Source organism: Schistosoma mansoni, chromosome 1 (genome assembly GCF_000237925.1).
Source record: "Schistosoma mansoni strain Puerto Rico chromosome 1, complete genome".
NCBI lineage: Eukaryota > Metazoa > Platyhelminthes > Trematoda > Strigeidida > Schistosomatidae > Schistosoma > Schistosoma mansoni.
This window is the reverse complement of record NC_031495.1, coordinates 28,132,298-28,144,322: the sequence shown is the minus strand read 5'-3', so window position 1 is coordinate 28,144,322 and position 12,025 is coordinate 28,132,298. Positions and strand designations below refer to the sequence as shown.

Sequence of the window (12,025 nt, the reverse complement as noted above, 5' to 3'; positions counted from 1 at the left end):
TTTTTTTTGTACATGATAAATGTCGGATATGTCAAAAGTGCTTTAAAAAATAAGTAAAATATAATCTCTACATATAACTTTGATAGCATTTAATCTAGAGTAAAATAGTGATATTTATCGTATTAATCGGTCGATAAAATAGTATATTTTCGTAGATGAATTCATTAGTCAATTAGAGCAAGACCACCATGGAAAACCTGGAAGCACTGGACGGCTGTTTCATCCTAGTATGTGACTCCTACAAAAGTGCGCATCCACGATCCTGCCCACGGGATTCCAACCCAGGACCTATCAGTCTCGCGCGCGAACGCTTAATCTCTAGACCACTGAGTCGGCGTTCAAGCGTGTTAATGTCTAACTTTAACCAATCCACAAAAATCACTGGCTTCAAGAGGTATTTCCTCGAGTTCTAGTAAGAATCCGTGACCAATGAAGTTCAATCAGGTCTATTATGAGATAGTAACTCACTGAAGACAATGGTGGACGGTGGCACGATTTCGTGGACTAGCTGAAGTTAGACATTAACACTGTTAAATACCGGCTCAGTGGTCTAGAGATTAAGCGTTCGCGCGCGAGACTGATAGGTCCTGGATTGGAATCCCGTGGGTGGGATCGTGGATGCGCACTGTTGTAGGAGTCACATACTAGGATGAAACAGCCGTTCAGTGCTTCCAGGTTTTCCATGGTGGTCTTGCTCTAATTGACTAATGAATTCAACTAAAAATTATTATAAACCTCCCCTAAACCCCTCGTGATCATATTGTTTTTATTTTAAGAGTAATAAATGACACTGATACACACCGCTTGTTTCCAAAAAATCTCCTTTTAGTATTGATTATAATTTATATTAACTTATACAAAAAGAATACTTCATTGGGCCTGGACACAAGCAGCTTAGAGGTCATTGTATCGTTTATACCTATTAAAATGTAACATACAGTCAGTATATTTCAAAACGCATAAACCTTAAACTACCATCTAGAGCGAAAATTATACAGTATGACAGAAACGTAAAGTTATTCACTGCTGAAGCAGCATGTAATCAATAATACTTCCTTACAAATTTGTTTAATCAGTTGAGTATCTACTTTGAAAGTGCTGAAGTGAAATTATCAGCTGATTAAATCTCCCACAAAACTCAGTCAAGATTCCTGAGAGTTTAAGTGACATAAGAATGAAACTAATTAAAACACATAAGGAAATCATTGTGTGATGCAAAAACAAATCAGAGACACTTCGTGGTAATTTAAAGTAAATAGACAAAAATGAAAGCACATTTAAAAAATTTCAAAGAACATCCTGTTTTCGACGTAAATCTGTGAAACTTTCATTATCAAACAATCAAAGATTTTGTTAGATAATAAGAATTAAAAACCCTAATTTGTAAATCAATATATACCGATATTCTTACTTCATGTTCAAAACAATTTCCAAGTAAATCTATTTGTGTAAGTGTTTTCATCCTATTACGTAATTGATATTTTTTAGAATTACAAGTTGTGAGAACCTAACGGAATATAATCAATTCATGTTTGTCTGTTGAAATGTTTGTTCTTAACCTTTTCAAGATGAAAAAAACAACAACTATGTATATAGAAAACCATATTGTTCTAATTAATTTCATTATTTCTTTTCAGGGTGTGAATACTTATAGAAGGAAGATTGATGATATATTTATAGAATATTTCAAAAAAGTTCCCATGAAGTTGTTCATAATACTGTTCAGACTTCAGTTTATTGTTTAAATAATGGAGAATAAAATGATCCCGGTCATTTTACACTTAGCTTAAATTTTCTATTTACAGAAATGATGATATTCTATCAAATTAAGCTTCTTTTTCAGTTTGCCTTGTATTCATTCCCTACATATAAGTTCAAATATTGTACATTTAATAACATAATTATTAGTAATAAAAAGAGAATATTATTATCCCGAGGTAATTTCGAATTCAACCGATCCACAAAGTTGAGCAAACGTTCACCATTGTCTTCAGTGAGTTGATATCTCACAACAGACCTGGTTGAACTCCACTGCTGAGAAGTCGCAGAATAAGACGAAACGGCCGTTCAGTGCTTCCAGGTTTTCCATGGTGGTCTAGCCTTAATCGACTCATGATTTCAACTATAAAATTACTGAAATCTCCACAAAAGCCCCTTCTGATAATTCCAAAATGATCAATTGAAAGGACTTTTAGAAAGAAAATAAGTTCAAACTGAATGAGTGGATATGTATTACTACTGTGGTGTGGTCTACTTATATCCATATAAGTAGTATATGGTGTGGGTCAGACATAGAATGTATTTTGGCAGAAGACCGATGAGGAAAGAACTGAAATGAAACGCAAACGTCTGGAAAATGCATGAGCAATGGAATAAGAGAAGAAACAGTGAAGATTGAAACAATTGGTTGTTAATTTGCAAATTGACTGTTCATTGTTTGGTAATCAGAATTTATTGAGATAGTCTGTAATCTTTGCTTAAATACATTCGATTGTCCCCAGTCGTGTTCTGTTCACTACACTACTATTATTATTACTATTTTTGTAATGAATTTATTGAAAGTTTCAGTGAAAATATCATTTGTTGACCAAAATAGTATTTATCATTTATTAACGTTATATTATGTTATGAATAAATAAGCAAAGAAATGGAATAAAAGGAACTTTATTCAATTTAACGATGAACTTTCTGCTCTATCATTACAGTAGTATAGAATAAAAACAAATAAATACAATCAATATTCAGTGTAATTACTTAATTTTGAAAGAAACATCATTACGCTTAATAGGACATTGTATAGATATATGACTAGAACATGGTATGTGTGCGACAATGAGTGAAACCTGTTAAACAGACAAAAAGTATGGTTGATCTATTTATTCATGTATTTATATGTATTAAATTGAAGAAAGGAAACCTTTGATATTTTCCGTTTAAAGTCAAGTTAAGATCAGATAATCCATCGTAAGTACTGAATCTAAACATTATATATATAATAGAAGAGCATAGCTTCAATATAGATCAGTTGTGCAAGGTAGATATTTAAGAAATTGTAGATAAGTAAGTGTCTTAAAGGAGATAACTAATGAAAGACGAAGAAAAAGTGAGTAAATGTTTTAAAAAAAAAGATTATATATTGGGATTAAAAATATGGTTAAACCAAATCAGATATTCGTCGCAATACAAATTATTCGGTATAGTTCAGTGGTAATGTCATTGATGGTAACAGTGAGCGACGCGTTTCTGAATCTTACTCAAGGAGTCACATGCATAAAGATTACTGATATGCCTTGAAAACAGGTTTTAACTAGTATAAAAAAGCTTAGATTAAGTACGTACTATTGACATTTTATTCCCAACACAAAATCATCTAGATTGTTCTTCATCACCTATGGACACTGATTACTATGAAATAAAAAATAGGTTTCATCTATAAGTGAGTATTTGTACACCTAATCACCTCAATATTTTTAATTTCCATCCTAGTTTAAATAAGGACGTTCATATTCTATCAATAATCACCATACCACACAGAACCAGATCGGTCATAATTGTATCAACAGAAAATTCAGTAGGTCAATGGAAGATTTAAGAAACAGGGGGGAAGCTGACATAGCTGCAGATCACCACCTGGTTGTTTTCAAGATGAAACTGAAGCTAAAGAAGCATTAGACAGCTGGATAAACAGCATTACAAATGTTCAATACGCCCTTCTTTCAAGTTAGCTCTCAACGACAGGTTTCAAGACTTACAAGATCTACTGAAAGAAGAAGAAACTACAATGGAGGACAACTGGAGAGGGGTCAAAGTAGCACTAACATCAATATGTTAGGAAATGCTGGGCCACGACAAGCATCATCTTAAGGAATGGATCTCTATCGAAACCCCACACAAAATTTAAGAAAAGAAGACAGTAATTAGCAGCAACCAAACAACAACAGAAGAATTCAAGGCACAAGCTGTATACATAGTAGCAAACAAGCAAGTAAAGAGCCGACAAGCAGAAATACGTACGAAACCTAGCAACGACAGTGGGGAAAGCTGTAAGAAAAAGGAATATGAAACAACTATATGACACGACGATGAAACTAATAGGGAAATATAGTAAACCAGAGAAACCGGTCAAGGACAAAGAAGGGAGGCCAATCACTGAAATTCAAGGACAGAGGAACAGATGGATGGAATACTTCGAGGAATTGTTGAATAGACCAGCTCCATTGAATCCACCGGACTTCCGGGCACTACCTACAGACCTTCCTACAGATATCACTCGACCAATGATCGAAGAAATCAGGATGGTTGGTCATCAGACAAATTAAGAGTGGGAAAGTAGTAGAACCTGACAATATACAAGCTGAAGCACTCAAGTCAAACATAGAAGCAACTGCAAAGATGCTCCACGTTCTGTCCAGGAAGATTTGGGAGGAAGAACAAGTGCCAACAGACCGGAAAGAAGGATACCTCATCATCAAGCTACCAAAGAAAGGAGTTCTGATCAAGTGTGGAAACTACAAGGACCTAATAACAAATGACGTCTTTTTCAAATTGCAGTTAATAATGTGCATTGTATGTCGAAACATGTTGTTCACCAATCAGAAAGTGCACATATCTCTCTTGCGAAATCTAAAACGTCTATCCAGTAAGTAAACTACTCCTAGTAATCCATAAAAGTTCGTTTAAAATGTATAATATAGAATAGCCAAGGTTAGTTAGCATCACAAAGATTCGTTTGTCACACTACTTTTTTTCCAACTGACTCATTAACTACGTATGGAGTTTAGTATCCTACAGCCCATTTTCTTGTTTATTTATGTCTTGTCAGCTGCTATAATCTTTATCTCAGTTATTATTAGTACCCTCATGTTCATAAATCTAACGCATGCATTGCTTCGAAATTTAAGGAATTATTCAATCAATTCAATTGTTCTAAAAATTAGCTAAGAGAAGATTATTAGTCATATAGTTAAGGAAGGGTAATGAAAATAATGAAAAATATTGTAGAGCAAGAGAAGAATTTCAATGGTGAATCGTTAGTCTAATAAATCAATCATAAATTTTTTATTGTCCTTGTAAAATACATTATTAACACTGACTTTATGTAAAACAGTCAGATGTCAAAGTATACGTTCGTTTATATCGATACAGTGTAAAAGATAATGGACAAAAGTTGAGGAAATGTTTCAAACCTAAACAAAGGTTAGGAAAGGGTGATCAGAAGGTATTTAAGTCAGTTAGTGTTGCATAGATTTAATGCCATGTACCTTTAATCTATTATCCACTCAAAAAAAAGATGATTATAAAATCAAATGAGGCTAAATAGAAGGAAATTTTGTGTAATTAGGGATATAACAATAGAATAACTCTATGGAATAAATAGTCAACTTTCCAGTAGACAAAATAGGCTATTAATAACCTGTGAAGAAAACTCGATCGATCCCTGCTTCTTACACTTATTCTGATAAAGTTGTCTAGAATGACAGCAAAAGCTTCAAAAGTAAACCAATCAGTTGAAAAAATGTAATACTACCTAGATGGAAATTATTCATTTAATCTCAGTGAATAAAAAATTTCACATTGTATGATCTTAGAGCAGTGTATAGGAATCAATATAAAGGTTGATCTCATAGTTAACTCTTTCTGAGGATAACACTTAAATGTTTATTGGTCTATAGCTAGGATGAAAATAAGTAATGATTATTTTTAGATAATGGTAAGAGAAATCTAATTTTTCAGTTTACCTACCATGAAATAAAGGAATATAGATAATACTCAATATAAAAATGGCTACATAAAAGAATCATGTCCGGAAATTTTTCTTCATCAGTTGTATTGTTTTTTCTGCCTTTCTACAGAATAATGAAGTATAAGAGTGATAGAAAAATTACAATGGGTAATTATTGATTCTTTTAATTACATCTACATTAAATCCACTATGCTTGGCTAGCTACCTGATTTGTCATAATTATCAATATTAGCAATGTTATAATTATTACAGAAAAAACGAATGCTTTGATGGATGTAACAAATCATCAATGAATAAACGGCTTAATTGATCATTCAAAATAGAAAACATTATGATGAAAGAAAAACACCAATAACATCAATAAAATATAACTTTCCGGTGTATTTGTTTCGATATATGGTATCATTTGATCATATGATTAATGTTGGGAGCAGTTTGAGATTCATATGATCAATATATATATATATATATATATATATATATATAAAGGGTATAAGTTTAGGCGCTGATTTCACCAGAAGATTTTTCAGGGAACATTGATGGCATTTGTTTAGTTTTCCAGTGTAATTCTACTGGTCTATAAATGTATGCTGAATATTGACGCATACTGAACTGCGACTTTTTGTTTTAATTACTTCAGTTCATTTATAGAACTACAAACTGAAAATTTTCTTATCAAAGATTAATATCAACTAAAGTATCAGTGATAACCATAGAGCACTGGTTAAATGTTCCTTCTTAGTTTTTGATATCTTAGTAACGAACATTCACGATTCCTTCAACAAACAGTACGTAAAACTTTAGGTTCCTTGATGAGATAAATGAAGTTTAGAATGTCAATCACTGAATTCTAATATAGTCATATAGAAGGGAGAACGTGATCATGAATCCTCGGTTGCCTGGATTCGATCCTTCCCAAGTTCATCGATGCTCACTGTTGATGAGTCCTTGACCTGAACAAAACAGATGTTCTTTGATTTTGAACTTAAAATCAAACGGAATACCAAATAATTTCCAAAGACCTTTTAAACATACCTAATTACAAGTCTCAACAAAATGCTATCTTCATTATAATATTCTCCCTCACTTAAACTGGACATGAAATAAATTTTAAATAATGTATATTACTCATCTTTGCTTGTAATGCTTGTGAATTAAGGCCATATCGAGGCAATACGCATAGTATGCACATATGGCCAATAGGAGACTGATCAATTGTAGTCATAAACGTCAATGGGAAGATTCAAACAAACAATACCAAGTGAATTTAAATTTCACCCACATTGCAAAAGTAAGTGGCTAGCTAAGTGGAATACGCGATGACGTTTGAAGCAAAAGGTACTGGGTTCGAGTCTCAGAGTGAACATCAACTCTGAGATACAGGTACATCCAGTTGACGAGTCCCGAATAGGACGAAACGCGCGTTATGGATTCCACTGCTAGCCACTAGCCATCTTTCAAAATATATCATTTGTGAAATTTGCATCACTATTATCATTAGCTCATAAACAATCTTAATTTGTCGAATATTTTATATATGTGTATAATTTAAACTGAAACAATAAAAGAATCAACTTGATAACAATATTATTCACTTGTATAATAACTTCTAATTAACACAATGAAAAGTTTTAATATTTCACAATTACAAGTAATTAATCAGAATTAGATCATAGGAAATGTTAGTTTAACCGTGAAAACTAAAGACACGAAAAGTCTGATTTCATTTTTATATATTTTCATAATTATCTACTCTACTGCTATTTAGGTTTTACGATTTTTATCTCTCATTTTATACTTTTTCTTCTAAGTCTAAAAACTATTCACTGATACAAACAAAATTAAACGGAAGAGTTAAAAGAAAACAAAAAACATTGTCATTAACATTCGAAGGGTTGAGTAGGCAAAAAATAAAATATAAAAATGAGAAAATAAATTTATCTCCTACTTGTCCATTTTTTAATTTTTTGTTAAGATTTATTAAATTGGGCAAAGGAAAAAATTTAGATAAACATCATTTGTTACTCGCTATATTCATTATAGTAGTATTTACTTTTCTTATTTAATGAAAGGGTTTCATTTAGAAAAAAAGAATCCAATGTGAACATGAAGAATTCAGTGGATATATGAGAAAAAGTGAATTCTATTTCCGAAGTATGAATGAAATAACAAACACCAACGACAATATATTCATAGGGTTAGATAAGAAAAAAAATAAACAAGGGGATGATTGTTGATATTGATTACTCAAAAATCTCTTTGTTTAATTCATCTTCATAGAGAAAAAAGCACATTACAAATTCTCCCTAACTATTCTCATCTATATATAACACTGAATAGTATGAAGACATAAATTATATATGACAACGTATTTGATTGATGGTTTTTCAACTAACTCAATTTTAAGTGTTTTGTATCAATCAAGAAGAATTTCAAAATGTGGCTTTCATTTTGAATGACGCTGATTAACAAGATAATCATATTTGGTTTTGATGAAACTAATGCTCTTAAAGGTATTAAAACTATAAACAATCAGTACTGAAATTATAGAGGATACCGATTCACGGTTTGATCGGTAGATGACTTTTTAAAACTAATTTATCGATGCAAATGTAAAAGTATACACATCATGGTCTATTTATTTGAAATAACATACATTAAATATATTTGTGAACAAGGAATTCATGTTAAGAGAACATTATCTTTCTCTTGATATTGAAAACATCCAAATAATCTACCAATTCAAAAGAATCCTTCAGAGAATACTTGCATAAACGTCCCTCGAGAATATTTAGTAGTTTTGTCAGCCATTTAGACAGGTTATTAATAGATGGTCGACACACTAATAAAATTTGTCGTAAACAGACAATTTTGTTGATGAATGATAGGTAGTTGATATATATATAATAGCGCATACTAAGCTTTATTGAAGCCTTGGCAGTATAAAAATTCAAATCCCTTTTTATTTATCTGAAAACAGATTATTACCACCCTAAACTCATCCTGATTATAAGGTTTTATTTTCCAGAGTGATGAGTTTCATATTGCTTTTTATTATTTGTCTTCTTTTGACTTCCATTTGTCTAGTTGATATTTTATTTTTCATATATGTGTTTTTAACAGGTATATTTGTGTTCAGAACGTAAGAAATATATTGCGCTAATAGATCACATAGTTCTAATAATCTTCGCCTACATATTGTACTACCCAAATATAACAAAGGGATTAATTGTTTTAGCAAATGCATACTGATGCCTTTCAGATAAGTTTACTATTACTCCCAATCTCAACAATGAGAAATCTGATATTGAATAGCATATTTGACATCATCAAGAAGTATATTTCATAAAATTATGGCATTATTTATAAATGTAACATTTGATCAGTTGATTTATACATGAAAAATTTATTGCTACTATAAATGTATATTAAAAGCTCAATGATCATAGAAAAGTGTATTCATGAATTGTTACGTTAGCTGAATACTTAACAAGTGGTTGAAAAACCATACCATATATACTTGAAATGGATGAGTTTCGGTTAATGTTATGCATGATTTATATATACATATAGTTACCTTTCCATTGAGAATTACATTGATCCCTACATAGTTTGTCAATCCTGTTCATGTATGTGAATATGCATTTATTTATGTGTATACATTTAGGTAGACCTTTAGTCAAAACAATGTACAACAAATCAGACTATAAATCTGTCAATGTAATGGTATCTGTCAGACTATACAAATAAGATCACATAAATAATTTTCAATCTTTGTTGATTTATGCATGATTTATTCTGTTTTGACATTTTTCCTTCATAAATAATATACTAGGTATCAAGAAGAAAAATAATTATTGTCTAAGCAGAAAGAGAATGAAGAACAGATTGATAACGAACAATATTTATGAGTACTAGGAATAAATAATGATGAGTAGGTATTGTTGTTTAAGAAAACGTTCGTTTTCTACATCTTCAAATGGTCAACATTGTATCCAATATGGTAATTTATGTTAACAAAGATTGGTTAGTTCAGTTAAGTAGTTCGAAAGTGATCCTACTGTTAGCCACTATCTAAAATATAAATTTTCCTACAATGCTTACCTTAAATTTGAAAATTTTATTGAATAAAGATTTTTGACTAAAGTTGAGTTTAATTGAGTCGCTCTTAATACAGTTAGACGATGAAAGAAATCGATCAGTTTATTTATAAACTGTCTAATTCTTTTGTTCAGTTAAATAATTAATACCCTTTTAAGACATCTGAATACATGTTATGGAGAATGACAGATATACTCTATGGGTCTAAGTCAATAGCTTTCTAGTAAAAACTGTACTCACAACAAGATAGTATGATATTGATTGTGAATCAGCAAATTTCCATAGGATTATAGACACATAATCGTTAAACTTTCATTGAGGCAACATTCAGATATAATAAAATCTACCAACTTAAAGTTTAATATAAACCTTAGTTGGACATTTAACAATATCATTTATAAAGTAAAATATGTCAATGAATAGTTCCTAGATAATAATAATAACATATCTTTTCTAAAAGTTATTCCACCCAGACTTTTCTCCATAAAAATATATTTATTAGATGATAAAATCATCGTTGTTAGTTTAAGTAATTAAGATTGTGTTAGTGTATACAGATGAATGCAAATTTTACGGATACAAATTGAACAATGTATGACAAAAAAAACGACTAATTTGAAACTGAAAATGCAGTTGCTAAAAACTTGGATATTTATTGAGAACATTAATAATAATCGTAAAAATGGATTGCGTAATGTGAAAAGACGAAATCTAATCAAAAAGAGCATAAAAACAGAACTAAGTCAGTTGGGTGAGAAAACAATAATAAAGAATGAGACAGGAAGAAGGATAATGACTTTGTGAATATAGAGATTAAGATGATGGTGAAAGGAGAGGTCAATTAAGTTTCTTTTGTTGATATAATTTTAATTTTTAATTGTTCAGATTAAATACAAATCATATACAGACTTTGATAAAAAGCAGGAAACCATTAGTTGGTGGATTAAATAGTGAAACAAAACTGACATAATAACCGAGTCCAACTATCCACTTTCAAAACTGAATAATAATAAATAAATAATAAATAAATAATATTATGACAATGTAAAAGACTGCAAAATTTTCCTGAACAAAGATCAGTCATGTTTTCAAAATTCTTCTTGACAGAAATTGATTAGCCACCATCCCTCATTGCTTATAAAGTTTGTGACGTAAGGCAACATTGAGGCAATCCACACAGGATGCATATATGGCAACAAGAGACTGATCAAGTGCAGCCTCAAAACAACAATGGGAAGATACAAGCAAACAATACCAATTGAATTTAGACTTCGGCCCATTGCGCAATCAGGTGGCTATCAGAACTCAGTAGCCAAGTGGATATCGCGATGGAGTTTGAAGAAAATGGTACTGGGTTCCAGTCCCGGAGCGAATATCAACTCTAGAATCCATGTGCATCCTAGCTGATGAGTCCCAAATACGACGAGACGCGCATCCTAGATTCCACTACTAGCCACCATCCATCTTTGTTTATAAATCTTCTTGACAACATTTACCAGAATTTTGTTAAGATTACAGCTATATGATACTTAATGATTATCATTTAGTATTACTGATCGGTTAAATTTAAAATATATAAAACAATAAACTTCAATATAGTAACTTAATTTTTTAACTAATTCTCTAAAAAGTTGAAAGTAATAGGTTTGATTCAATCCAAAGCCTGCTAAAGTTTAGTATCACAGATTTATACGTGATAAATCTTATTTTTAAATTCATTTTGAGTTCATCCAAAATGATAATATACTTTATAAATAACCCCAGTTAAGTATCTATGGACAGCACGTCACAGTAATATTGTTTGATGTTGTGTTTTTTTCGAAAAGGTTAATCCCTGTTTTTTCAATCATTGTTAAACGTGATAGTGTGCAACAATATCTTTTATCTAATTAAAGGGTGCATTATCATACTTTTTAAGTGACTGTTGAACCATAAAAGTATTCATTATGTTAGCATAAAATAAAACTAGACCACCATCGAAAACCTGGAAGCACTGGATGGCCAGGTTTTTGATGGTGGTCTAGCTTCAATTGACTCATGATTTCAACTGTGAAAATACTAAATTCTCCACAAAACCCCCTCTGATCTAAAATAAAACTGACAAAAGTTCTATTTTCCTTTTGGAAATATTAGTCAAACTTTATTGATACTTCATTGATTGTCCATATGTAATACTTGATA

At 31.1% G+C, this 12,025-nt stretch overlaps 1 protein-coding gene across 1 annotated transcript in view; it reads left to right on the top strand.

Annotated features, from left to right (window-relative positions):
* The window catches only part of Smp_172390 (putative udp-galactose transporter), a gene marked incomplete at both ends in the record, with an annotated part of 68,535 nt that overhangs the window by 46,581 nt on the left and 9,929 nt on the right, over positions 1 to 12,025 (top strand). The window lies entirely within an intron of this gene.